Source organism: Gorilla gorilla, chromosome 15 (genome assembly GCF_029281585.2).
Source record: "Gorilla gorilla gorilla isolate KB3781 chromosome 15, NHGRI_mGorGor1-v2.1_pri, whole genome shotgun sequence".
Taxonomy (NCBI): Eukaryota; Metazoa; Chordata; class Mammalia; order Primates; family Hominidae; genus Gorilla; species Gorilla gorilla.
Window position 1 is genome coordinate 107391144 of NC_073239.2, and position 24596 is coordinate 107415739.

At 47.1% G+C, this 24596-nt stretch overlaps 1 long non-coding RNA gene across 1 annotated transcript; it reads left to right on the plus strand.

Moving 5' to 3' along the window:
* Positions 1-7754: 7754 nt before the first annotated feature.
* LOC101150542 (uncharacterized) lies at positions 7755-11433 on the plus strand. Its single transcript, XR_010130887.1, has 4 exons — positions 7755-7886; positions 8951-9060; positions 9528-9667; positions 11121-11433. It is a non-coding gene; the product is annotated as an uncharacterized lncRNA (long non-coding RNA).
* The last annotated feature ends 13163 nt before the right edge of the window (positions 11434-24596 follow it).

The window sequence follows — 24596 nt, forward strand, 5'->3', positions numbered from 1 at the left end:
GTGGCAGTGAGCTGAGATTGCACCACTGCACTCCAGCCTGGGCAACAGAGTGAGGCTCTGTCTGAGAAAAAAGGAATATAGAGAAGTTTGAATGTGTTCTGTTGATATGAGTTTTAGCACATGGGGTAGAACGGAATTCAAGATATAGGGAACCCATCAAGTTTTTAGAGTGTTATGTTGGCAAAAGGACTCCCAGCCTGCATGAAAAAAATACCAAGGCTGTTTAAAATGCAAAAAGACCTCTGGGTAGGAAGCAGTCTGAAAAGATTGCCTAAAGGATGTGTTTTACAATGCCTTCAGAAGTGACTAAGGAGGGTGATAGAAAAGGAAGAACATCGCAGAGGCTGGAGCAGGAGCCATGCAGAAAATGGAGATGAACCTCTCTCTGGATGGAAATCTGGGAGCTAATCAGGGAATATTACCTACCGCCAGGACAAAGGCAACTGGAAACATTTTCCTAGCAGGATTTCAGAATTGCTATGGACCAGTGACGGCTATGGGCCTCTGTTTCTTCCCCTGTTTGAGTGGCAATGTTTACTGCAGGTAAGGTGGATAACTTACCCATAGATCTCTGGATTACGAGGAGCTGCATCTGAACCTGATGAGACCATGAGAAAGTGGATTTTGGCTCGATGCCGTTGGTTGCTTAGGGGTTGTTTTGGAATCTTGTGATGGGAGAAAATGAATTTTGCATACTGGAAGGACCTGGATAATTGGGGTCATGGGCATGGAGTGTGGTAGTTTGATGACATTAATGGACGCAATTCTTCACCTCTCCCTATAACTATGTCCTTTGCCATGTAACTTTGCAGTGCCCCCCTATGGTGGGCAGGGGGCATTTCCTCACGCTTTGATTTAGCCTCAGTCATGTGACCTGCTTTGGCCAATGGGATGTTAACAAACATGACACAGCACTTGCATGATGGAGCTTGTCCCCTTGCACCTCTGACATCACCGTAAGAAGGATATGCTCAGGCTAGTGTCGTGATCTATGGAGCAGGACAAAAGCAGTAGAACCACCTCAAGCTGGCTAGCTGCAGACATATGCATGAGTCCATAAACCCCTGAAGAACCACCAAACCAACCCAGCGTAAGTCAGCCGACCCCCAGCCAATGCACAGACACATAAAAAACAAAAAATACATGACTGCTGGTTTAAGCAACGGAGTTTTTTTGTTTGTTTGTTGTTGTTTGTTTGTTTTCTTTTTTGAGACAGGGTTTCACTCTGTCGCCAAGGCTGGAGTGCAGTGACATGATCTCAGCTGACTGTAACCTCCACCTCCTGGGTTGAAGCGATTCTCGTGCCTCGGCCTCCTGAGTAGCTGGGATTACAGAAGCACGCCACCACACTTGGCTAATTTTTGTATTTTTAGTAGAGATGGGGTTTCACCATGTTGGCCAGGCTGCTCTTGAACTCCTGACCTCAAGTGATCCGCCCACCTAGGCCTCCCAAAGTGCTGGGATTACAGGTGCAAGCCACTGGTCCTGGCCTAAGCAACGGAGGTTTAAAGTGATTTTTAATGCAGCAGTTCTAACTGATATAGACACAAAGTGGAATTTTTCTCCACGTGAGGCTGCTAGCCACACACAAAGATGAAATGAACTCCTTTGTCGTGTAAGAATCTCTCCAACGCTGATCACTATAATAGTAACAAAAGCTGCCACTTATTGAACTCTCATTGTTGGGCTCTGTGAGAAGTGCCACGTATATATTATCTCGTCAAATTCTTGCAACAGCCTTAAGAAGCGGGTATGATTATTTCCATTTTACAGATGAAAAAAAAAAAGCCCTAAGGCTCAGAGAGGTTAAGAAACAGGGCCAAGGTCACGTAGCGAATAAGTGGTAGAATTTGGATTCAAGTACAGGCTGGTCTACCTCCCAAAGCTATGCCAGAGAGGTGGCACAGGCACTGTTGTTAATGGGGTTTCTTGGGAATAAGTGGCCCCATTCTTCACGTCAAACTATGGGTCACACAGCACTTGTTGGTTTTGTTTTTCCAATATAATTTAATATAAGAAACTTACAGTATTCAATATAACAATTAAACACTTGCCCAGTCCAAGTCCCCTTTTCTCCCCGATGCCATTCCCTCTGTTTTGGAGAACTGAAAAGATGAGAAGGAGACACCAGGATAACACAGAGGTGGAACCTGCAGGAAGCAGCAGCCACCCTTACATCAGAGAACAAAGGGAAGTGTGGGAGTTATGAGAGCCTCACAGCTGGGAGGAAGACCCTGCAGAACAGGGGCCTTGTCTGGCACCTCTCAGGGGAAGCTCTTATCTTTTTCTTTTTTTTCGAGACAGAGTCTCACTCTGTTGTCCAGACTGGAGTGCAATGGCATGATCTCGGCTCACTGCAGCCTCTGCCTCCTAGGTTCAAGCGATTCTCCTGCCTCAGCCTCCCAAGTAGCTGGGACTACAGGTGTACACCACTATGCCTGGCTAATTTTTGTATTTTTAGTAGAGATGGAATTTCACCATGTTGGTCAGGCTGGTCTCGAACTCCCGACCTCAGATGATCCACCCACCTCGGCCTCCCAAAGTGCTGGAATTACAGGTGTGAGCCACTGTGCCTGGCCAGCTCTTATTTTTGACAGTGAACAATGCCAAGGACATCAAGGAACACAGCTGGCTGGTTGTGGGGGGTAGGGTGGACTGGAAATATCCAGTCTGGAACCCCACTTTTTCCACATGCAAAGAAGATGCCCAAGGAGAAGGAATGGCAAGAGGAAGAGAATGGGAGTTGGATCGGGCTTCGGAAGACAGTCAGGATTTGGATAATCGAAGACATCTGAAAGAAGAATTTGCTCATCCAAGGTCCTGGAGCTAGGATGGGGCAGGGCTGGGACTGAGCACAGACCCAGGTATGTGTGCTTCTCCCTCCAATACTGCGTTGTGGGGAACTCTGCCCTGGCACCTCCTGCCATGGCGCTGGGCATAGGCCTGTCCACCCTCTGACACAATGCCCATGGGCACCTGCAGCCCTGGGTGAAAGCCTCCTAGGGAGGGGCAGGTGACAGAGTGGTGCCCTGAGTTGGCAGAGTGTGGTGGTCACAGCTTGGGCTCTGCAGCCAGACAACCTGGGACCAAATCCTCACTGTGGTACCCACTAGCTGCGTGACCTCAGGCAAGTCACTTAACCTCTTTTATTTTTAAACATTTTATTTTGAGAGAATTTTAGATCTACAAAAGAGTTGCAGCAAGAGTTCCCGTATACTGTTTGCCCAGTGTCACCTAATGTTAGCATCTGACATTTCCTAGTGCATTCATCAAAACTAAGAAATTAACATTGGTACATTGCTATTAACTCCACTCCAGACTTTATCCAGATGTCTCCAGTTTTTCCACCAATGTCCTTTTTCTGTTCTGGGATCTAATCCAGGATACCAGGTTGCATTTAGATGTCACCTCTCTTCAATATCCTCATCTATAACGTGGGGAGGATGGTAATGACGGCATCAATCCCATGGTCCTGCTGTGAGGAGCAAGCGACGGCTCACAGATGTACTGCATTAGCTGGTGCCTGGCACAGAAAAGTGTTCCATTAACTAGAGGTCACGATCCTTATGCTTAAGCCCTGTGATATTGTCTCATGCCCTCTGAGAGCCTATCTTGGAATGTGAGCCCAGGCCTTGCCCACTCACTCAGGGCCTAGGTTATTTTGTGCCCCTCTGGCAGGCTGGGTGGGGTGTCAGCCAACCCAGCCACTATCACTGAGGCCCACGGGGGCACTCCCTCTCACCCTACAAACTGGCCAGGGGTCTGGGGCATTGGCTAAGGACCTGCTTTGGAATTAGGCAGTCCTGGATTCAAATCCTGCCCTCCCCAATTAGTCCCTCTGTGAACTCAGGCAAATCAATGAATTTCTCTGAGCCTCCATTGCCCCTGCCTCCCAGAGTGGCTAGAAGAGAGGGTGGTTGACAGTAGATGTCAGCCTCAGGCAGGGTACACAGCAGCCTCCCTATTTTCTGTAGCCCACTGCCATGCTTCCCAGGGTGAGCTCTCCCCATGCTGTTCTGCAGCTGGGCTCTCCAGGCTTGGTGCCTGCTCACACTTATGTGTCCACATTTGGACATATGGCCTGGCTAATGGGGAACCCAGTCTGCCCAGTCTGCAGTTCCGTCTCCTCTCGCTTCCCTCCCCGCCCCTTACTTGTCCCCAGCTGATGCTTCTTCAGAAAAGCCAAGCCAGGACATCAGGACCCTCCCTGAAGGGCAGTCTAGGGTGGCACGGCCATATGCGCCACCACCCCGGTCTCCTCCCAGAGCCTCTCCAGCACCACCCTCGATTAGGGCTTCTGGTTGGCATTGTGACTTGGAAAGGAGGGACGCAGGCTGCCGGAGACCATGCTCTGCTGCTCATCTTCTCCCTGGGCTCCTGTCCCAGCTCCAGTGTCTCCTATTTCAGCTCTGCATCCTACCTTCCCACCCCCCTGGCATGCCCCAGTCCCCTCGGACCCTGAGCCTATGAAGTCCTGACTACAAAAATGGTGAGTGTGTGGTAGCGAGTGTGTGAAGATTCAAAGCCTGCCTCTGTCACTTCCCAGTGGTGTGACCTTAGGCAAATCCCTTAACCTCCCTGTGCCTCATCTGTCAAATGGCAGTAAAGACTGTACCTACCTCAAAGGGTTATTGAGAGGAGTAAATTAATTAAGGCAAGATGCTTTTATTAACTGATCGCATTAACGTACAGTGCTTAGAACGATGCTGTGGAGCTGATGTTACCATTGTCATTAGCAGGGCTGATACTCAGAGAGGTGGTGGCAGCTGGAAGAGGAACTTCTGGTTTTGGTTTCAGATAAAACCAGGGCTCTGGGCCTGTATCCTGGCTCCTTTACTTCCTACTTCCTAGCTGTGTGACTTTCGGTCAGTCACTCAAACACCCTTGATTTCCTTGGTTTCCTCATCTGTAAAATGGGGAGGAAAGCAATAACCACCTTGTAAGTTGTTGGGAGGGTTTGATGAGATGATGCGTGAAAGTGCCTAGCACAGAGCCAGGAACAACCCGCAGGCCCTCAGTGGATACTTGGTAGATGGCAGGAGGATGGGTGGAAGTCCCTGCCTTTGCCTGCAGCATGGGATTTCAGACCTTGGTTCTCGTCCTCAGAAGGGGCTCCCCCAAGGCCTGGGCAGGGGAGGGCCCTGGTGTCTCTGGGTTCCTGTCCCAGCTGCAGAGTTCCCCAGCCAGAGCCCACAGGACCAGTCACATCCTGTTTCTCTTTTAGGCACCTCCTTTTGGGACCCAGCGCCCCAGATAGTATCCTGCTATTCATTTAGCTTATGGTGGGTGTAGGGTGGAATGTTTAGGTAAAACTTCACAAAGAGCTAGACTTCAGGTGGGCCTTGAAGAACAGTAAGTATGCCAACAGGTGGAGAGAAGGGGGCGGAGATGGTGTTTGCTGTACACTGGCTGCATTTGTGGATCCAGAGAAGGGCCTCTGCACATTTGTGCCCTTTGCAGTGAGGCTCTGCTGCTCCTCTCCACCTTCTGGATCTTGGGTGGCCTCAATACTTGCTTTAGCAGGGAGAAGTGCAGCAGAAGTGATGATGTGCCAGTCCTGAGCCTAAGCCACGAGAGGCCTTGCAGGCTGCAACTGCCACCTCAGTGTACTTAAGCCTGGGCTAGCTTCTTGGAGCATGAGAGGCCACACAGAGCAGAGCCAAGCCAGCCCAGGTGTCCCAGCTGAGGACCTGGACAAGTGGGAGAGCCCAATCTACACCCCAATCTGCCAGCTCACCACAGATGCAGACACATGAGTGAGACCAGCCAAGGTCAGAACTGCCCTGCTGAAGGAAGCACATGCTCTTAAGCCACTGGATTTGGTGGTTTATTGAGTATCACTGTGACCATAGGCAACCGAGACAGTGAAGGTAGAGAGAATGGAGAGGCAAACATGCAGAGGAGGGACAGTGTGGGGGTGCCTGGTGGGGGATGAGAAGCCCAGAATTTCTGATTCGTACGGGCCTGATGGCAACCCCAAGTTCCCTCAAGCCAGGAGGTCTGAAGCCTGTGTGGCCAGTGACCTGCCCGCTGCCGAATGATGGATTAAGCGCATGTCTGATGTACCGGATTGGCCACCAGACTGCTGGTTGGATGTCTGCCAGGTTCCCTCACAAGCAGGCCTGCCTGATATGTTTTCTCAGCCTGTTTTTTCCTATTTGCCAGCGCCCAGGCCTTTGAAACTGCTATCACAAGGCTGCTTCCACTTCCCCCCGTGGATCCTGGTGGAAGTTTCTTGATGTTGAGCAAGAACTCCCAGAAACCCCTGGAACCTGCCTCTCAGCCATGCGCACCGGCGCAGCCCTGCTGTGTGGCCTTAGGCGCCCCTCTCCTGCCCCCGGGCCTCCCTCCACTGCGTGACCATGGCCATGGCTGCTGCTCTGTGCCTGTCTCCTCATCTGTGAAATGAGGATACAGTCATGGACCTCACGGCGGGGCGGCGGGGGGAGGGTGGTGGTGGACGGAGGCGGGGCAGGGCCTTGGACTACTGTGTGCAATTTGGATTCCTCCAGGCTTAAAATCGGCTTCCATCCCCAACTCTCCAGTTCCCCGTCTCCACCCAGGCCATTTGAACGATCTTGTTGAAAAGCACAGTGGTTTCCAAAGCAAATCCAAGTCTTGTGCGGCTCTGGGCTGAGGGTCCCACGCTTTTCACCCAGACCTATAATCATCACAGATGTTTAGAGGAGGTGGTAAGTACAGAGCTGCATGCTTTATTTCTGCTGACCCAGGCCCCCGCCCTCCTCCCTCCTGGGTACCAGGCTGCCTCCCAGGCTAGCGGGGCTGGTGCCTCTGTCTCCTCCTAACACTCCTGAGATTTGCATGCCCGCAGACGCCAGGCGCGGCGCTGCCCCAGGAGGTGGGGTGTTTAGAACCCACTCCCCGGGCTCCCCCAGGAGCTTTGTGTTTAGTAAAGGCAGCAGTCAGTTCCCTGGTAGGCTCAGGGAAGGACGACAGCTCCCGGCTCAGTCCTCAGCCCCCAACCCCCACTCTGCAATCTCCTTCCCAGACCAATGACCCCCTCTGCGGGAGAACCTGCGGCGAAAGGCACAGCCCCAGAGCAGGGTCTGGAGTGGCAGGACCGGCAGCCAATGAAGGTGAAGGCTGAGCATTACATCATCACCGTGGTCTCCCATTGGTTTACATCCTAGGCTTCCTGACTCCGCCTCCCAGCCTTAACAATAGGCCTCTCTGCTCCCCAGGCTTCTGACCCTGGTGCCAGCTTTGCCAAGAAGGCCACAGTGGGGCAGAGTCCTGGGCTAGGCGGGAGCCCGAGGTCTGGGCTGAGCCACTAACTAGGGGTGAGGCATAGTGTTGCCAGGCGTCATCTTCCTCACCTGCAAGAGGAGAGGATTCCAGCTGTCAATCTCGGGTTCTGCCGCAGTTCACCCACCACCACACTCTCGCCCATGAACGTCCTCCTCGCAGGCCCAGGGACCCTGGCCGGCCAGGGGTCTGGTCTGCCATGGGCTCCCTTTCCTCCCCAGAGCTTGGCAGGAAGTGAACATATGGAATGATGGTTAATGTTAACTGATGTTTTCTAAAGAGCACACACTGGGCTAAGCCTTATACATTATTTTATTCGTGTCCTAAACATTAGCCCCCCACGCAGCCCTAATTGTTCAGAGACAAGCACTGACTCTGAGGCTGGGCCAGGTTGAGTGATGGCCAAGGCCACGGACCTGGTGAGGGGGACAGTCAGGATTCGAACCCAGGCAGCTGGCTCCAGAGCCCTTCAAACGATGCCATAGGAATGGATGGGGGTCACTAGCCTCCCCATTGTGACTCGTTTGAGCTCTTAGCCCGGCGTGTAGTCTGGCCGGAGCCGTCCCGGCTGGCTCGGCAGCTCCAGGCTATTCCGAGGAACAGTCTTCAGAGAGCCTGGGGTGCTGATGGGGAAAAGCTGTTGCTGAGATTTGACAAGTTTGGTCCTGAGATGTCAGAAAGGATTTCAGCTCTTCTGCCACCCCAAGGACTGTGGCGCGTAAATCACAGGGAGCTGGCTTATGTCAGGTCAACTGTGGAATTTGATCCTAGCGCATTGCTACCTCCTCTTCCTTGCCTGCGTCTCTCTCTCTCTCAGCTCTAGTTTGAGATCAGCACAGATTCCCTGGGTGATTTTTGAGAAAACTGCCTCCTCTTTAGGACTTGGCATCCCCTAACCTGCATCAGGAAAGGGTGGCGACAGATACTCTCACACCCAGGGAGGCTGCAAGGCCCACCCTCTACCCTCCACCTGGGTTCTCTGGCGTCGAGACTTGTGCCCTACAGTTCTGGGCCATTGGGGTGATGTCCCAGTGGGACCAGGGTGAGGGTGCAGGTATCTGAGGGAGTAGTAGGACCAGAACCTCTAACCTTAGGGAGGCTTCCTGGGAGCCAAGCTTGGTGACTTAGAATGTGAATGTCTGACCCATATCCCACTACCTTTTGGTGGGTGCTGCAGAGGACAATGGAGAGAGATTCAACTCTGAAGAGTGGTCTTGTGGAAGAGGCAGCTGGCTTGTTCAGTGTGGCACTGGCAGCCTCCCTAAGGTTCCCAGGTAGAAGTTTCTGACAGGTAGATTTCAGCTGTGTTTAAGGAAGAACTTTGAAGTTGTCAGAATGAGCTGTCTTGTGATAGTGAGCTCCCTGTCTCCAGAGGCATGCAAGCAGGGCACTTTCACTTATGCATTCAAGCTGACCTATGCAAGGCGTTGTGCTAAGTGCTGGGAGTGCAGAGGAGAACAAGACCCAGTGGGGAAACAGGCACTTGCAATGCTGCTGTGAGTGTGAGCAGAGGTCAGCGTGTGGCATTTGGAGCACAGGGAGGGAGTCCTGAAGGCTGGGTTGAGGATGAGGATACAGCTCATTGCTGAGCCTTATGGTGAACCAGAAGTTTACCAGTCAGACAGGAGCTGGGGAGAGGGCTGGCATTCGTCCATTCAGGTTATGTTTTCTGAATTATATATAGAAGGACATGTTGCAGAAGAAATGCAAGTACAGTGAAGAATAAGACTGGGGAACTTTTACAATTCAGAGTGGCCTTCACTGTGGGCGGTCCGAATTGATCCCTGTATACAGGTGCTTCTGGGGTGACATTCTCCCTGCTCCACGGAGCTCCGGGAGGAGTGCGGACCAACCCCTTCTTTGCAGGCCTCTCTGTGGGGTGCCACTCCTCCTCCCACCTCCCCACTGCACAGGCAGCCCATCAGTGTCCCTGAGCTGCTCCAGAAGGATGCAGCTCTGAGGAAGCTCTGGGAGCGGCGTATCCTAGCAACCTCTGAGGCTGGCATCTGCAGGGCTAGGCCCAGACTCAAGGCTCTTTCTAATTTGCCAGCCTTCCCTTAATGATAAGCTTTCCCACACGGATGTGGAGCGGGGAGGAAGAGGGGAGAAGTGGGCAGGAAGTGTTGCCTCCAACCCCATCACAGAGTAGGTCAAGCCTCGCCCACAATACTGCCGGGGATGGGGAAGGAGGGAGGGCACAGTGAGTCCGTTAACTGAATATGCCACTTGTCCATCACCGTGGCCGGTTTATCACCATTTAGAGGACAATGAATCCAGGCAGTGATCCACCAGTGATAACTAACATCATAAAAAGATACATGGCCGGATATGATGTTCCTTCTGACGGAAGACCACAACACCTGCTGAAAAATCAAATCTGAATCGGATCAAGCCTCTAGAGGTAACTCCCAGCTATAGAAATTAGAGAACTGGGGAGCGTGTTAATATGTCAAGGTGTTTAAACCTCACCACAAGGAGGCGGCCAGATTTCCTCTCAGGAAAAAAGTTACAGGTTTCATCAACAAAGTGGAAGGAAAAGGAATAAAAGAAAAACAAAACAAAACATAAGGAGAATTTATAGATTAACAGAAGCTTAAGAGAAATATCAGCCAATTACAACATATGGACTTTGGATTCTGATTCTTGCGAACAAACTACACTACAGTGACAATAAAAATGAGACATATTCATGAGACAATTGGGGAAATTTGAACACTGAATGGATACTTAAACATCGAGGAATTATTTTTAATTTTTGAGCAATGTGAAAATGGTGTTTGGGATTATGCTTTAAAAGAGTCCTAATTGTTGAGGGATTCATACAGAAACATTTATTGATGAATTAATGAGGCCAGGCACAGTGGCTCATGCTTGTAATCCCAGCAGTTTGGGAGGCCGAGGCAGGCAGATCACCTGAGGCCAAGAATTAAAGACCAGCTTGGTCAACACGGCAAAACCTCGTCTCTACCAAAAATACAAAAATTAGCCGGGCATGGTAGCACACTCCTGTAGTCCCAGCTACTCGGGAGGCTGAGGCATGAGAATTGCTTGAACCCAGATGGAGCCTGTTCCCAGCTACTTGGGAGGCTGAGGTATGAGAATTGCTTGAATCCAGATGGAGGAAGTTGCAGTGAGTGGAGATCGCACCATTGCACTCCAGCCTGGGCGACAGAGCAAGACTGTCTCAAATAATAATAATAATAATAATAATAATAATAATAAAGATGTCTGGGATGTACTTTAAAATAATTCATTGCAGAGAGAAGAAGGAAGTAAAAGTTTAGAAGAAACAAGGTTTGCCCTGAGCTGATTGATCACTGTGGTAGCTGGGTGATGATGGGTGCATGGGGATCATGATACTACACTATTAATTTGAGTCTTACAAACTTGCGATTATTTCACCATTTTTGACTTTCAAAATGATTTAATGTGGTGCAAAGCAATCCTTTGGTGTATGCTGGAAATTTTTTCACAATAAAACATTCTTTTCAAGCAAAAAGTGAAGGGCAAACCTGCTTTTGCAGGAGGCTCTGCCCAGGAAAGAGGTACCCAAGACTCACACTAAAATCTGTAGGGCTGTCATTAAAAAAGCCAAAAATGACTCTCAGAGGCAGCTGTAACTTGCATGAATTATTTCTGTTCAGATAACAATAATAGTAATAACAATAACGATGATAATAATAATAATTTACTGGTCGCTGTCAGCAAATGCTGAGCAACATGCCTGGATATGTTGGAACTGCAGAAGATGGCTTCATTAACGTCTTAGTTGCTCAATAAGGAACAATAAAAAGTTAAAGGAATCCAAACAAGCAGTAGACCAGGCATCGAATGGAAATTCTTCTTGCTTGCAGGAGGCAGCACCCAGGATCATTCCTGGAGCATAAACGATCCCTGCAGAACATGGGCTAGAAGACCCCACAGTGGGGCAGAGGCAGGTCCTGGACTGGGATCCCAGCAGTGAGAAGACCTGGACATCAACCCTATTTCATTGTGTGGCCTCTGCAAATCTCCCAACTTTTGGAGCTGTAGCTGCAAGCTCAGACTTGTGGTTTCCTGTACCTGGAGGAGGCCCAGGTCATTCTGTTAAGTCCCTTGTCTATTTCCTGTTTTTATCTGGATGCTGAGTTAATTATTTGATCCAACAATAAAACTAACAAGGTTTTATTTGTTTTTAATGTCTTCTCTTTGCTGAACGCTGTGCTGGGCGCTGTAGCTCTCATGGTTTTTGTCTTAACAGCTCATGAATCAAATCCCAGCTCCACCTTTTATAGCTTTAGACAAGCATTTAACCACCACTTGGGCCTGTTTCCTTACCTGCAAAGTGGGGATAATGACAGTTAATAGCTACTTCATTGTGACTTTGTGAGGATTAAATAAGATAAGGCAGATAAACTACTTAATAGGGTCTGGCACATTGTAAGCCTCAATAAATGGCAGCTACTTCTTGTATTATTATTATTGTATAAAACTATGAGTGTTTAACAATGAATATATAGTAAACTGTGATTCTGAGTGATGTATGATGTAAGATATCCTCCAGGACTGGTGTCACAGGGAAGTCTTGCGCTAGACCTTGAAGGATAAGACTCAGAAACTGCTAGATGCCCCCCATTACTGACTCTCCCCATTTCCTTTAATAACAAAGCTGAGACTACATTTCCTAGCCTCCCTTGCTGCTAGATATGGCCATGTGATTAACTTCTGGCAGAGGAAATGGATGCATAAGTGTTATGTGGAACTATTGGAAAGGCTGCTTAAAAGGAACTGGTTGAGTGGGAAAGAGAATCCCTTTGTCCCATTTCTTTCTACTGCTGGTCTGGAATCCTGATGTGATGGCTTGAGCCCCAGCATCCATGCTGGGGAGTGAGTTAAGGGTTTCTTAACAAGACCTTGCATATAAAAATATGCACCAGGGATGATGGAGCATGATGGGAGCCTGGGTTTCTGATGACAGTGTGGAGTCACTATAACGTCCCTATCTCCTTACTTCATGTGGGTATGAGAGAAGTAAGCTATCTTGTTGAAGTCCCTCTTTTTGCTGTTAAATGCAGCCAAGCTTACTCTCAGGGATGGTATTGAAAATATTTAACAGCCGGAATGGCACGGGCACTGATGAGGAAGGGTTTAAGGTAGCAGAAGGCTTAGAACCACAGATATTTACCAACCAGTATGAAAGTATTTAAATATTTTAACAACCAGCTTAGTCATAGCAATACAAAACAGCTGAGAACCAGCTGAATACTAGCCCTGCCTAACCTTAACTAATACAATCCATAATATTTGGGAATAGCTAAAAAAAAAAAAAAAAAAACCAAGAAGATGGCCATTGAGGCCATGAGTACAGCCTGAGTAAAGATTTAGAGGGTGAAGGGAGCTCCATGAGTTGATGTACAATGAGAACTGGAAATCAACCTGACTTGGTGGGAAGGTTCTCTTGAGTGTGTGTATGTGAGTGTGTGTGGATTATAAGAGGGGCTGGAAGATATCATTGGAAATAACACCAAAGAGGTCAAATAAACCAGACTGTGGAAGCCTGTGAGGATTTGAGGCGATAAGAAGGATTTGTGGGCTTTTGGGTGAGTAAGAGAGCAGATGATCCCTGGGAGTGAGGAATCTCGGCTTTGCAGTGCCAGGCGGTTTTTCAGTTAGCACTGCAGTGTAGCACGCCATTCCTATTAGTCAAAGAAATCACAAGTCCACCCAGATTCAAGAGAGAGCAGGCATAGGTGCCATCTCCCAATGCGAGGAGTGTCAAGGTCACATTGCAGCAAAGCTCGTGGATGGAACTGCTGCAGCCATCCTTGGAAATGACAACCTGGCACAGGTGGTGTCCCTCCTCTCTGGCACCTGTCTTTTTTTTTTTTTTTTTTTTGAGACAGAGTCTGCTCTGTCACCCAGAGTACAGTGGTGTGATCTCGGCTCACTGAAACCTCTGCCTCCTGGGCTCAAGCGATTCTCGTGCCTCAGCCTCCCGAGTAGCTGGGATTACAGGCGTGTGCCACCACACCTGGCTAATTTTCCTATTTTTAGCAGAGATGGGGTTTTGCCATGTTGGCCAGGCTGGTCTTGAACTCCAGGCCTCAAGTGATCCACCCACCTCGGCCTCCCAAAGTGCTGAGATTACAGGCATGAGCCACTGCGCCCCGCCACCTGTCTTGTTAAGAAGTCCCTCAGAGTGGGTACCTTCTCTTTCTTAGCAGTTCCAGCCTGCTCAGAAGTATTAGGAGGCTCTCGCTATCTTCTAAATGGGATATGCAGTGTGCACTGAAATTATTTATGGAAACCAACTCTATCTTTGGTGGAAAATGTCCAAGAAAAAGCATAAGCACTGAAGTAATTAGCTAATATAATTGAAATGAAGGGAATAGTTCAGACTCTTTAAGTATGACTCAAAAATGAAGAGACATGCTTTTTTTTTTTTTTTTTGAGACAGAGTCTTGCTCTGTCACCCAGGCTGGAGGGCAGTGGTGCGATCTGGGCTCACTGCAACCTCTGCCTCCCAGGTTCAAGCAATTCTCGTGCCTCATCCTCCCGAGTAGCTGGGACTACAGGCATGTACCACCATGCCCGGATCATTTTTTGTATTTTTAGTGGAGACGGGGTTTCACCATATTGGCCAGGATAGTCTCGAACTCCAGAGCTTGTGATCCACCCACCTTGGCCTCCCAAAGTGCTGGGATTACAGGCGTGAGCCACCACGCCCGGCTGAGACATGGATTTTTTTCAGTGAGAGGTGATATAATCCCCATCACTATCCCAAATGGGATATGGAGTCACTCAGTTAGCAAAATTTTCCCGAATGTCCACTAGATGCCAAGCATCGTGCTAGGTCCAGGTTGAAGATGAAGTTGACCTGCCTCCTACCTGCAAGCTGCTGAAATGCAACGGAAATGACCAAAAAATGTGGACAGTGATGTGCTAAGTGCTCTGATGGAAGGCAAAAGGTAAGGCGTCTGGGAAGGTGGGAATGAATGGGCTCAAGGAAGCCACCTTGAGCTGAGTTTTGGAGAAGGAGACTAGTGTACCAGGAACTCAGGGGCAAAGCAGGGCAAGGACCTTCCAGGCAACCCTGGTAGTTTCCTGAGGCTGGATCTTCTCAACCACGGCTGAATGTTGATCTGTCACACAGGCCCAAAGGAGAGATGGAGAGAGACAGACAGACAGATACACACACACACACACACACACACACACACACACACACACACAGAGAGAGAGAGAGAGAGAGAGAGAGAGAGACTGTCTTTTATCATAGCCTTAAGATAAACAAGTCAGAAACACACCAGACACCAATCATATAGCAACATGAGGCCATTTCATGAAGGGGCAAGCAGCACCCCCAAATCTCCATAAGCCCAGAGAGAATCATCCAATCATATTTAGGGCAATTCTGGGCCATCTGCATTTAAAATGATCTCTTGGATCTATTGTTTGAATGAGGCACATTTTTTTTTTTATAGGAGTAAATACATTTTAATTATTGCCGTAAGGTTAGTAGGAGAGTAAATTAGACAAATGTATTATATCAAAGATAACATTTTACAATAAAAATTGTATTTTAATGAAGGTCAGATCTGCCCTACAAATTAAATTCTAGTTATTCTATTTATTTTTAATTAAAAAGTGTACATTGGGCCAGGCGTGGTGGCTCATGCGTGTAATCCTAGCGCTTTAGGAAGCCAAGACAGGTGGATTGCCTGAGCTCAGGAGTTTGAGACTAGTCCGGGCAACATGGTAAAACACCGTCTCTACTAAAAATTACAAAAAATTAGCCGGGCATGGTGGCGCGTGCCTGTAATCCCAGCTACTAGGGAGACTGAGGCACGAGAATCACTTGAACCCAGGAGTCGAGGTTGCAGGGAGCTGAGACCGTGCCACTGCACTCCAACCTGGGTGACACAGTGAGACTACGTCTCAAAAAAAAAAAAAAGTGTACATTGTATTACATATTGTATACTGAGTTACGGATTCTGCCACCACCAAATGGTCTTTTAAAAATACAAAAACGTGCATTACCCATAGGTGAATTACAATGAATTTCCCAAAAACAATTTGGCAAAAGGCTAAACAATTTCAAATACAATTAAAAAGTCCTGAGTCATAAAGGCACTATTATTTCTTTAAAGATCTTTTTTTTTTTTTTTTGCCATTTGTCACCTGTACTTTATTTTATTTTATTTTATTTTTCTTGCAGAGGGGGATTTGGCAGGGTCACAGGACAATAGTGGAGGGAAGGTCAGCAGATAAACAAGTGAACAAAGTTCTCTGGTTTTCCTAGGCAGAGGACCTTGCGGCCTTCCGCAGTGTTTGTGTCCCTGGGTACTTGAGATTAGGGAGTGGTGATGACTCTTAACGAGCATGCTGCCTTCAAGCATCTGGTTAACAAAGCACATCTTGCACCGCCCTTAATCCATTCAACCCTGAGTGGATACAGCACATGTTTCAGAGAGCACAGGGCTGGGGGTAAGGTCACAGATCAACAGGATCCCAAGGCAGAAGAATTTTTCTTAGTACAGAACAAAATGAAGTCTCCCATGTCTACCTCTTTCTACACAGACACGGCAACCATCCGATTTCCCAATCTTTTCCCCACCTTTCTCCCCTTTCTATTCCACAAAATCGCCATTGTCTTCATGGCCCGTTCTCAATGAGCTGTTGGGTACACCTCCCAGACGGGGTGGTGGCCGGGCAGAGGGGCTCCTCACTTCCCAGTAGGGGCGGCCGGGCAGAGGCGCCCCTCACCTCCCGGACGGGGTGGCTGGCAGGGCGGGGGGCTGACCCCCCCCACCTCCCTCCCGGACGGGGTGGCTGGCCGGGCGGGGGGCTGACCCCCCACCTCCCTCCCGGACGGGGCGGCTGGCCGGGCAGAGGGGCTCCTCACTTCCCAGTAGGGGCGGCCGGGCAGAGGCGCCCCTCAGAATGAGGCACATTTTAAAGAACACTATATCTTAAAGGAAAGTCAATTATCCTTACTTAAGTTTACAAAGGACCTTTTATACATACACTTTCTTTTCTTTTTTCCCCTGCATCTTCTTAGAGCAAGAAAGGAATACACATATACTTTTTATTTTATTTTATTTTATTTTATTTTATATTTATTTATTTATTTAGAGACAGACTCTCTCTCTGTTTCTCAGCCTGGAGTGCAGTGGCACAATCTCGGCTCACTGCAACCTTCATCTCCCAGGTTCAAGTGATTCTCCTGCCTCAGCCTCCTGAGTAGCTGGAACTACAGGGGCCCACCACCATGCCAGGCTAATTTTTTTTCTTTTACTTTTTTTTTTTTTTTTTTGTATTTTTAGCAGAGACAGAGTCTCATCATGTTGGCCAGTCTGGTCTCGAACTCCTGACCTCAAGTGATTTGCCAGCCTTGGCCTCCCAAAGTGCTGAGATTACAGGCATGGGCCACTGTGCCCAGCCTGTTTTATATATTTTTAGATACAAGATCTTGCCATATTGCTTAGGCTGGTCTTGAACTCCTGAGCTCGAGTGATCTTCCCACCTTGGTAGGATCCCAAAGTGCTGAGATTACAGACATACACTTTAGTTTAATTTTTTTGACAGACCTGAGAGGCAGTTTGTGCCCATTTTCCTGATAAGGCTCAGAAAGGTTGAGTGGCTTGTTCAAGGTCACTCCATTAAAATCAGAGATGGGACTCCAACCTAGTTCTTCAGAAATGTTTTACTCTATTGGATAATTAATTTCTGTCGAGCAGCTGATTCTTTTGTGCCAAATCAATGACAGGTGAATGAATTCAGGGTGACATTACAGAGAGGAGGAAGCAGTGTTCTTTCATCGTGTTGACCCCCCAGAGTCACTCTGGGCTTTGACAATCCGGTGGTAGGAAGAGGAAGAAAGAGTGTGGAGCATTCGAAGGGAGATTTTCTGGGCAAGGTCGGGTCATGATGCACATCCCATCCTCTCCCATTCTATGGTCAGGACTGTCATGTAGCCCCATTGCAAGGCCAGGGTGGCTGGGAAATAGAGTCCCCAATTAGCCAGGCACTTCTCAGCCACCATTTACACTAAGGAACAGGCATGTGAGTGCTCAATGTTCCAATGCTCATCTCTGCTGCAAGACAACAATTTCTGAGTGCTTATGATCTACCAGGCAACATTCTAAGAGCTCCACTTTTTTTTTTTTCTTTTTGGAGACAAGGTTTCACTGTCACCCAGGCTGGGGTGATCATAGCTCACTGCAGTCTCGAATTCCCAGGTTCAAGCCATCTTCCCATCTCAGCATCCCAGGTAGCTGGGACTGCAGGTGTGTGCCACCACCCCGGGATAATTAAACAAAAATTTTTTTTTGTAGAGATGGGATCTCCCTATGTTGCCCATGCTGGCCTCAAACTCCTGGCCTCAAGTGATCCTCCCTCCTCAGCCTCCCAAAGCACTAGGGTTACATATGTGAGCCACTGTGTTAATGCATTTAATCCTCACAACACCACCCTAGGTGGAGGTATTCCTGTGAGTCCCATTTTAGAATGAGGAGCCTAAGGCACTGAGAGTGGTTGAGAAACTGGACTCACACTGAGATCCCTGCTGGAACTAGGAGCCCGATGGGCCCCACCCCCTGCATTCCTCCATGATTTTTCCTCTGCGATGCCTCCTGTCTCGGCCTCCTCCTCACCATTCCTTTAACCCTGTTCCAGGTCACACCGTTTCATGTCTCCTGCGTCCTCCTTTCCCTCAGCTTCTCCCCTTCCATCCACTTCCCGCTATGCTGCCAGGGATCTTAATGAAAGTCAAGTGTGATCCTGTCCCTGCACCTTCTTACCAGCACCCATATGTAGCCTCAGGTTCAAGTGCAGACTCCCCTCCTTGGCATCCTAGGCTGATGCCATTTGGCCCCAACCACATCTTCCTCCTAATCTCTCACCACCCTGTGTGCACCAAATGTGCTAGGCTGCAGTGCCTCTGAGCTTCTACCATCCTCACAAAGAGCCTAATTGTGAATCTAGGCCTTTGCAATGCTGTTCCTTCTTTCTAGAATGTTCTTCTCTTCTTGCATTTGCCAAATTCTCAGTTCCTCAAGACGACGCTCAGAAGCCGCCACCCCGTGCCTCCCCTCTTGGCTTCCCCAGCCAGGTCCATCCCTCCCTCTTCTGTGCTCCTGGGGTTGGAGTTTTCCTGCAGACGGAAGCCCTTCCCACATGGCCTTGTTGTTGGCTCTTTACTTGCGTATCTCCCTCCCCAGACCAGGAGCAATTTTAGATCAGGACAGATCTTACCCATTACCATGGGACCCAGAAGCGGGGCTGAGCCCTCACACTGGCGTATCAGGAGGAGGGGGGCCTAGATTCCATGGCCTGCTCTGCCGCTGGCTAACTTTAGAGCCTGATCAGTGCCTCGCCTCTCTGTGAGAGGAGAGCATTTGTCCATTCCATGGTTTTGGACCCTGGGAACCTTGCAATTAATGCTGATGGCCAAGAACCACCCCCAGGGATTCTGACTCAATTGCTCCCAGGCAATTCTAATATGCAGCCAGGGTTGAAAACCACTCTGAGTGCTTCCACCTCCTTGATGTGCACACAAGTCCCCTGGGCCTTATCTAAGAGTCGTTTCTGGTGCAGTAGGTCTGGGGTGGGGCTGGCGTGTCTGCATTTCTCACAAGCTCCCAGGTGATGACAGTGCTGCTGGCCCACTGACCACCAGTGGAGTAGAAAGGACTTAGCCAATCTCTCCCATCCTTGGCTTGGCATTCAATGCCACTGAGATGGGAAGAGGAGACCTGGAGGCCTGCAGTTCAGGAAGGAGGGAAGGAGAGGTGGAGGGAAGTAGTGAGGCTGAGGATGTAGTCATACCTGAGTAGGGTGTGGGCAAGCAGCCACCCCCAGGGCGAGAGGCAGGAAGAGCAGCATGGCCCCTGCCCTGTTCATTCACAACCTCCCTGCTCCCTCCCAGCTGCTTAGGATTTCAGTCCTCATCAGGCCATCATTCCCGTTCCAGCATCTGACTCTCATGGTCCTGGCCCATGGGCCACATAATGACTTGTCTTTTGCAAGATTGATTTCATTCTGTTATTTACTAATTGCTTAGTTATTATTTTGATGGACAGAACAAGGCACCCAGCCCTCTGGGCTCCTGTGAAACAAATTGACTTCTAGCCCACACCACTTGGATAGATAATAGATCCTCCCATTGGAAAGCCCAGGCAGGTATATGAGGACTCCATGTTCCCTGTGTCCCTTGCTCCTGAGAACAGATCCTGTATTAGTCTGTTCTCACACTGCTAATAAAGACATACCGGAGACTAGGTAATTTATAAAGGAAAGAGGTTTAACTGAGTCACAGTTCCGCATGCCTGGGGAGGCCTCAGGAAACTTACAATTATGGCACAAGGGGAAGCAAACACGTCGTCCTTCACATGGTGGCATCAAGCAGAAGTGCCCAGCAAAAGGGGGAAAAGCCCCTTATAAAACCATCACATCTCATGAGAACTCACTATCACGAGAACAACAGCATAGGGGTAACCGCCCCTATGATTCAATTATCTCCCACTGGGTCCCTCCCACGATATATGGGGATTATGGGAGCTACAACTCAAAATGAGATTTGGGTGAAAACACAGCCAAACCATATCCGACCCCCTTCACCTTACATCAGGTGGGCTTTTGTGGAGTAGCTACCCCATCTGGTAACCTCTATAGCTGAGGTCAGAGCTCCTCCTTGGGGACCCTGATTGCTAAGAGGGCAGATGTCCTGAGCTCCAGCAGGGGAGAGAGAGGGAGACTGGCTCAGGAAAAGAGCTATCCAAGCCAGAGGGAAGCAGACAAATAGAGAAAAGGCCTATCCAAGGCCAGACCCTCCCCTGTCCCCACCACTGTCTTATGGGGTCTTCATGTCTACTGGCATTATTATTGCCTCCACCATCAGGCTCGGGGCTCCAGCAGCATCTGAATTTGATTCATCCGTGTCATCCCAGGAGCCAGTGTAGGGCTTGATGGAGTTGATGAGGTCCTGTACATCCCACAGGAGAAGAATGACCAAGGGCTAGAATTCCAGTAGCTGTACCCAGCGTAGCATTTGCCACTCATCCACCGTGCATGTGATGTGTTTGACTCTTGCTCCCAGTAGCTCACATTTATGACGCATACTTCCTATGCTAGGTTATACTCTGGTGTGTTGTTTATTCATAGCCAGTATTTCCACTTGATGAGATCCTATGGGATTTTGCAACTTATGTAACAAACTCTTAGGGAGCATTTGCTATGAGCTGAATACCGTTTTAGGCGTTTATTTATCTAGTCCTCATAATGGTCCTATGAAGTAAGTATAATAATTATCCACATTTTATGGAAAGCTGAAGCACAGAGAGATGAAGTAAACCTGCCAGGAAGTGAGGAGGTGGGATTCAAACCCAGGCTCCCTGGCTCCTGAGCCTGTGCCATTGCCCTCAGCTAAGCTGCCTCTCCTGGGTTTTCTCATTTCCAACCATTCTCTCTTTTTTGGATGTTGTATGCCTTCCTTGATCATCATAAAGTAGTCTCCAAACTTTTTGATCATACACTCCATCAGTAAACATTTTGGAGCATGTTTTCCTCCAATGTATGTATGGAATGCCTGCAAATTATATACAAGCACCACTGTCAGAAATTAATATCTCAAGGCTTGGTATGCATTTAGTGCAATGATGGAAATAAATCCACATTTCAAATAGTCCCCTTAAGAATCTCAAATTCGAGGGCAGGAAATTGTTCCAGATTTGTCACTGGTTTTATTTCATATTCTGTCATTTGCTTTATTTTTTTTCTCCTGTGCTTAAGTAACTAGTACTGTCTTCACTTCGTAGGTACTTTGCAGGAGTCCTTTTAAGTCATCTGTCCAGTAGGTGAGGGCTGATTTAATGAAGAGTAGATACTTTGCAAACCCAGTTTCCTGGACAAACTTGAACTGCCTTACAGCACTAATGAAGGAAGCTCATTAACCCCTTCACACTATGGCCACCTGACCCAGGATTACCTCAATATCAATTTGTAAGTGAAATATGAATAAATCCTCATTTCTTTCCTCATTTTTACACAAAGATATGAATAAAAATTCTAATATTATCTTCCTGCCCCTGGAGTGCACAGGCCCCCAATTACAGACTATTTCTTTGTCCTTCTCATGTTTATTAGCATAATTTCTATGGGTTTCAGGGGTTGTTACATGTGATTCAAACATTTTCACACAGGTTAAACCCTTGGGTAACCAAACATTTTTAAATATCCACAGAAAATTATTTGATTAAATAAATACATGCTCAGGAACACAAACAACTCTCAGAAGCACTTTTATGTGCGGTGTTAAGTTCCAAACAAGTGATCCATGTTTAGCATTACACATGGTACAAATTCTAAGCTTGATTTTAACAGATTGAATAAACAAATGCTCCAAAGGGCTTAACGATTGCTTCAAGCAATTCCCACTTCCCTGTGGCTTGGTGGATCATTTACAAGGTAACAGGCCTGGGTCTTAGGTGAGCTTGGATGCTGGAGTGATCATCCGCTGGAGCAATCATGTGATTAGTGGGACCAGCTGGACTTGTATCTCCCAAATAAGCATTTTAAGCAGAGAGATTTAATAGGGGAAGTGCCGAGTCTCAGAGGGACTAAAGCCCATACTGATGGTGGATTAACTCCCCAGTGCATCCATTTGTTCTCATTGTTCAGCTCCCACTTATAAGTGAGAACATGGAGTATTTGGTTTTCTCTTCCTGTGTTAGTTTGCTGAGGATAATGGCTTCCAGCTCCATCCATGTCCCTGCAAAGGACATGATCTCGTTCCTTTTTATGGCTGCATAGTATTCCATGATACTACATTTTCTTTATCCAGTCTATCATGATGGGCAGTTGGGTGGATTCCATATCTTTACTATTGTGAATAGTGCTGCAGTGAACATATGCGTGCATCTATCTTTGTAGTAGAATGATTTCTATTCCTTTGGGTATATGCCCAGTGATGGGACTGCTGGGTCAAATGGTATTTCTGCTTCTAGATCTTTGAGAATTTGCCACACTGTCTTCCACAATGGATGAACTAATTTACACTCCCACTAACAGTGTACAAGTGTTCCTTTTTCTCTGCAACCTCACCAGCATCTGTTGTCTCTTGACTTTTTAATAGTCACCATTCTGACTGGTGTGAGATGATATCTTATTGTGCTTTTGATTTCATTTCTCTAATGATCAGTGATGTTGAGCTTTTTTTCATATGTTTATTGGCCACATGAATGTCTTCTTTTGCAAAATGTCTGTTCATGTCATTTCCCCACTTTTTAATGGGATTGTTTGTTTTTTTCTTGTAAATTTGTTTGTGCCTTGTAGATTCTGGATATTAGACCTTTGTCAGATGGATAGACTGCAAAAATTTTCTCCCATTCTGTAGGTTGCCTGTTCACTCTGATGACAGTTTCTTTTGCTGTGCAGAAGCTCTTTAGTTTAATTAGATCACATTTGTCAATGTTTGCTTTTGTTGCAATTGCTTTTAGCATTTTTGTCATGAAATCTTTTTACCTGTGTCCTGAATGGTATTGCCTAGATTTTCTTCCAGGGTTTTTATAGTTTTGGGTTTTACATATAAGTTTTTAATTAATCCATCTTGAGTTAATTTTTGTATAAGATGAAAGGAAGGGGTCCAGTTTCAATTTTCTGCATATGGCTAGCCAGATTTCCCAGCACTGTTTATTACATAGGGAATCCTTTCTTTATTGCTTGTTTTTGTCAGGTTTGTTGAAGATCAGATGGTTGTAGGTGTGTGGTCTTATTTCTGAGTTCTCTATTCTGTTCCGTTGGTCTATGTGTCTGTTTTTGTACCAGTACCATGCTGTTTTGGTTACTGTAGCCTTGCAGTATAGTTTGAAGTCTGGTAGTGTGATGCCTCCAGCTTCGTTCTTTTTTTGCTTAGGATTGTCTTGGCTATTCAGGCTCTTTTTTGGTTCCATATGAATTTTAAAATAGTTTCTTCTAATTTTGTGAAGAATGTCAATGGTAGTTTAATGGGAATAGCATTGAATCTATAAATTACTTTCAGCACTATGGTTATTTTCATGATGTTGATTCTTCCTATCCGTGAGCATGTAATGGTTTCCTATTTTTGTGTCCTCTGTGACTTCCTTGAGCAGTGGTTTGTAGTTCTCCTTGAAAAGACCCTTCATTTCCCGTGTTAGCTGTATTCCTAGGTATTTGATTCTCTTTGTAGCAATTGTGAATGGCAGTTCATTCATAATTTGCCTCTCTGCTTGCCTGTTGTTGGTGTATAGGAATGCTAGCCATTTTTACACATTGATTTTGTATCCTGACACTTTGCTGAAGTTGCTCGTCAGCTTAAGAAGCTTTTTGGCTGAGATAATGGGGTTTTCTAGATATAAGATCATGCCATCTGCAAACAAAGATAATTTGACTTCCTCTTTTCCTATTTGAGTACCTTTATTTATTTCTCTTGCCTGATTGCCCTGGCCAGAACTTCCAATACTATGTTGAATAGGAGTGGCAAGAGAGGGAATCCTTGTCTTGTGCTGGTTATCAAGGGGAATGTTTTCAGCTTTTGCCCATTCAGTAAGATATTGTCTGTGGGTTTGTCATATATGGCTCTTATACTTTTGAGATATGTTCCTTCAATATCTAGTTTATTGAGCATTTTTAACATAAAGGGATGTTGAATTTTATCAAAGGCCTTTTCTGTGTCTATTGAGATAATCATGTGGTTTTGTCTTTAGTTCTGTTTATGTGATGAATTATATTTATTTATTTGCATATGTTGAACCAAACTTGTAACCTGGGGAGGAAGCCAATTTGATCTTGGTGGATAAGATTTTTTGATGTGCTGCTGGACTCAGTTTGCCAGTATTTTATTGAGGATTTTTGCATCGATGTTCATCATGGATATTGGCCTGAAGTTTTCTTTTTCTGTTGTATCTCTGCTGGGTTTTGGTATCAGGATGACGCTGGCCTCATAAAATGAGTTACAGAGGAGTCCCTCCTTTTCCATTGTTTGGAATAGTTTCAGTAAAAATGGTATCAGACTTTCTTTGTACCTCTGGTAGAATTCAGCTGTAAATCCATCTGGTTCTGGGCTTTGTTTTTGGTTGGTAGGCTATTTATTACTGCCTCAATTTCAGAACTTGTTATTGGTCTATTCAGGGATTCAATTTCTTCCTGGTTCAGTCTTTGGAGGGTGTATGTGTCCATGAATTTATCAATTTCTTCTAGATTTTCTAGTTTATGTGCAGAGAGGTGTTCATAGTATTCTCTGATGGTTGTTTGTATTTCTGTGGGGTCAATGGTTATATCCCCCTTATCATTTCTGATTGTATCTGTTTGGTTCTTTTCCCTTTTCTTCCTTA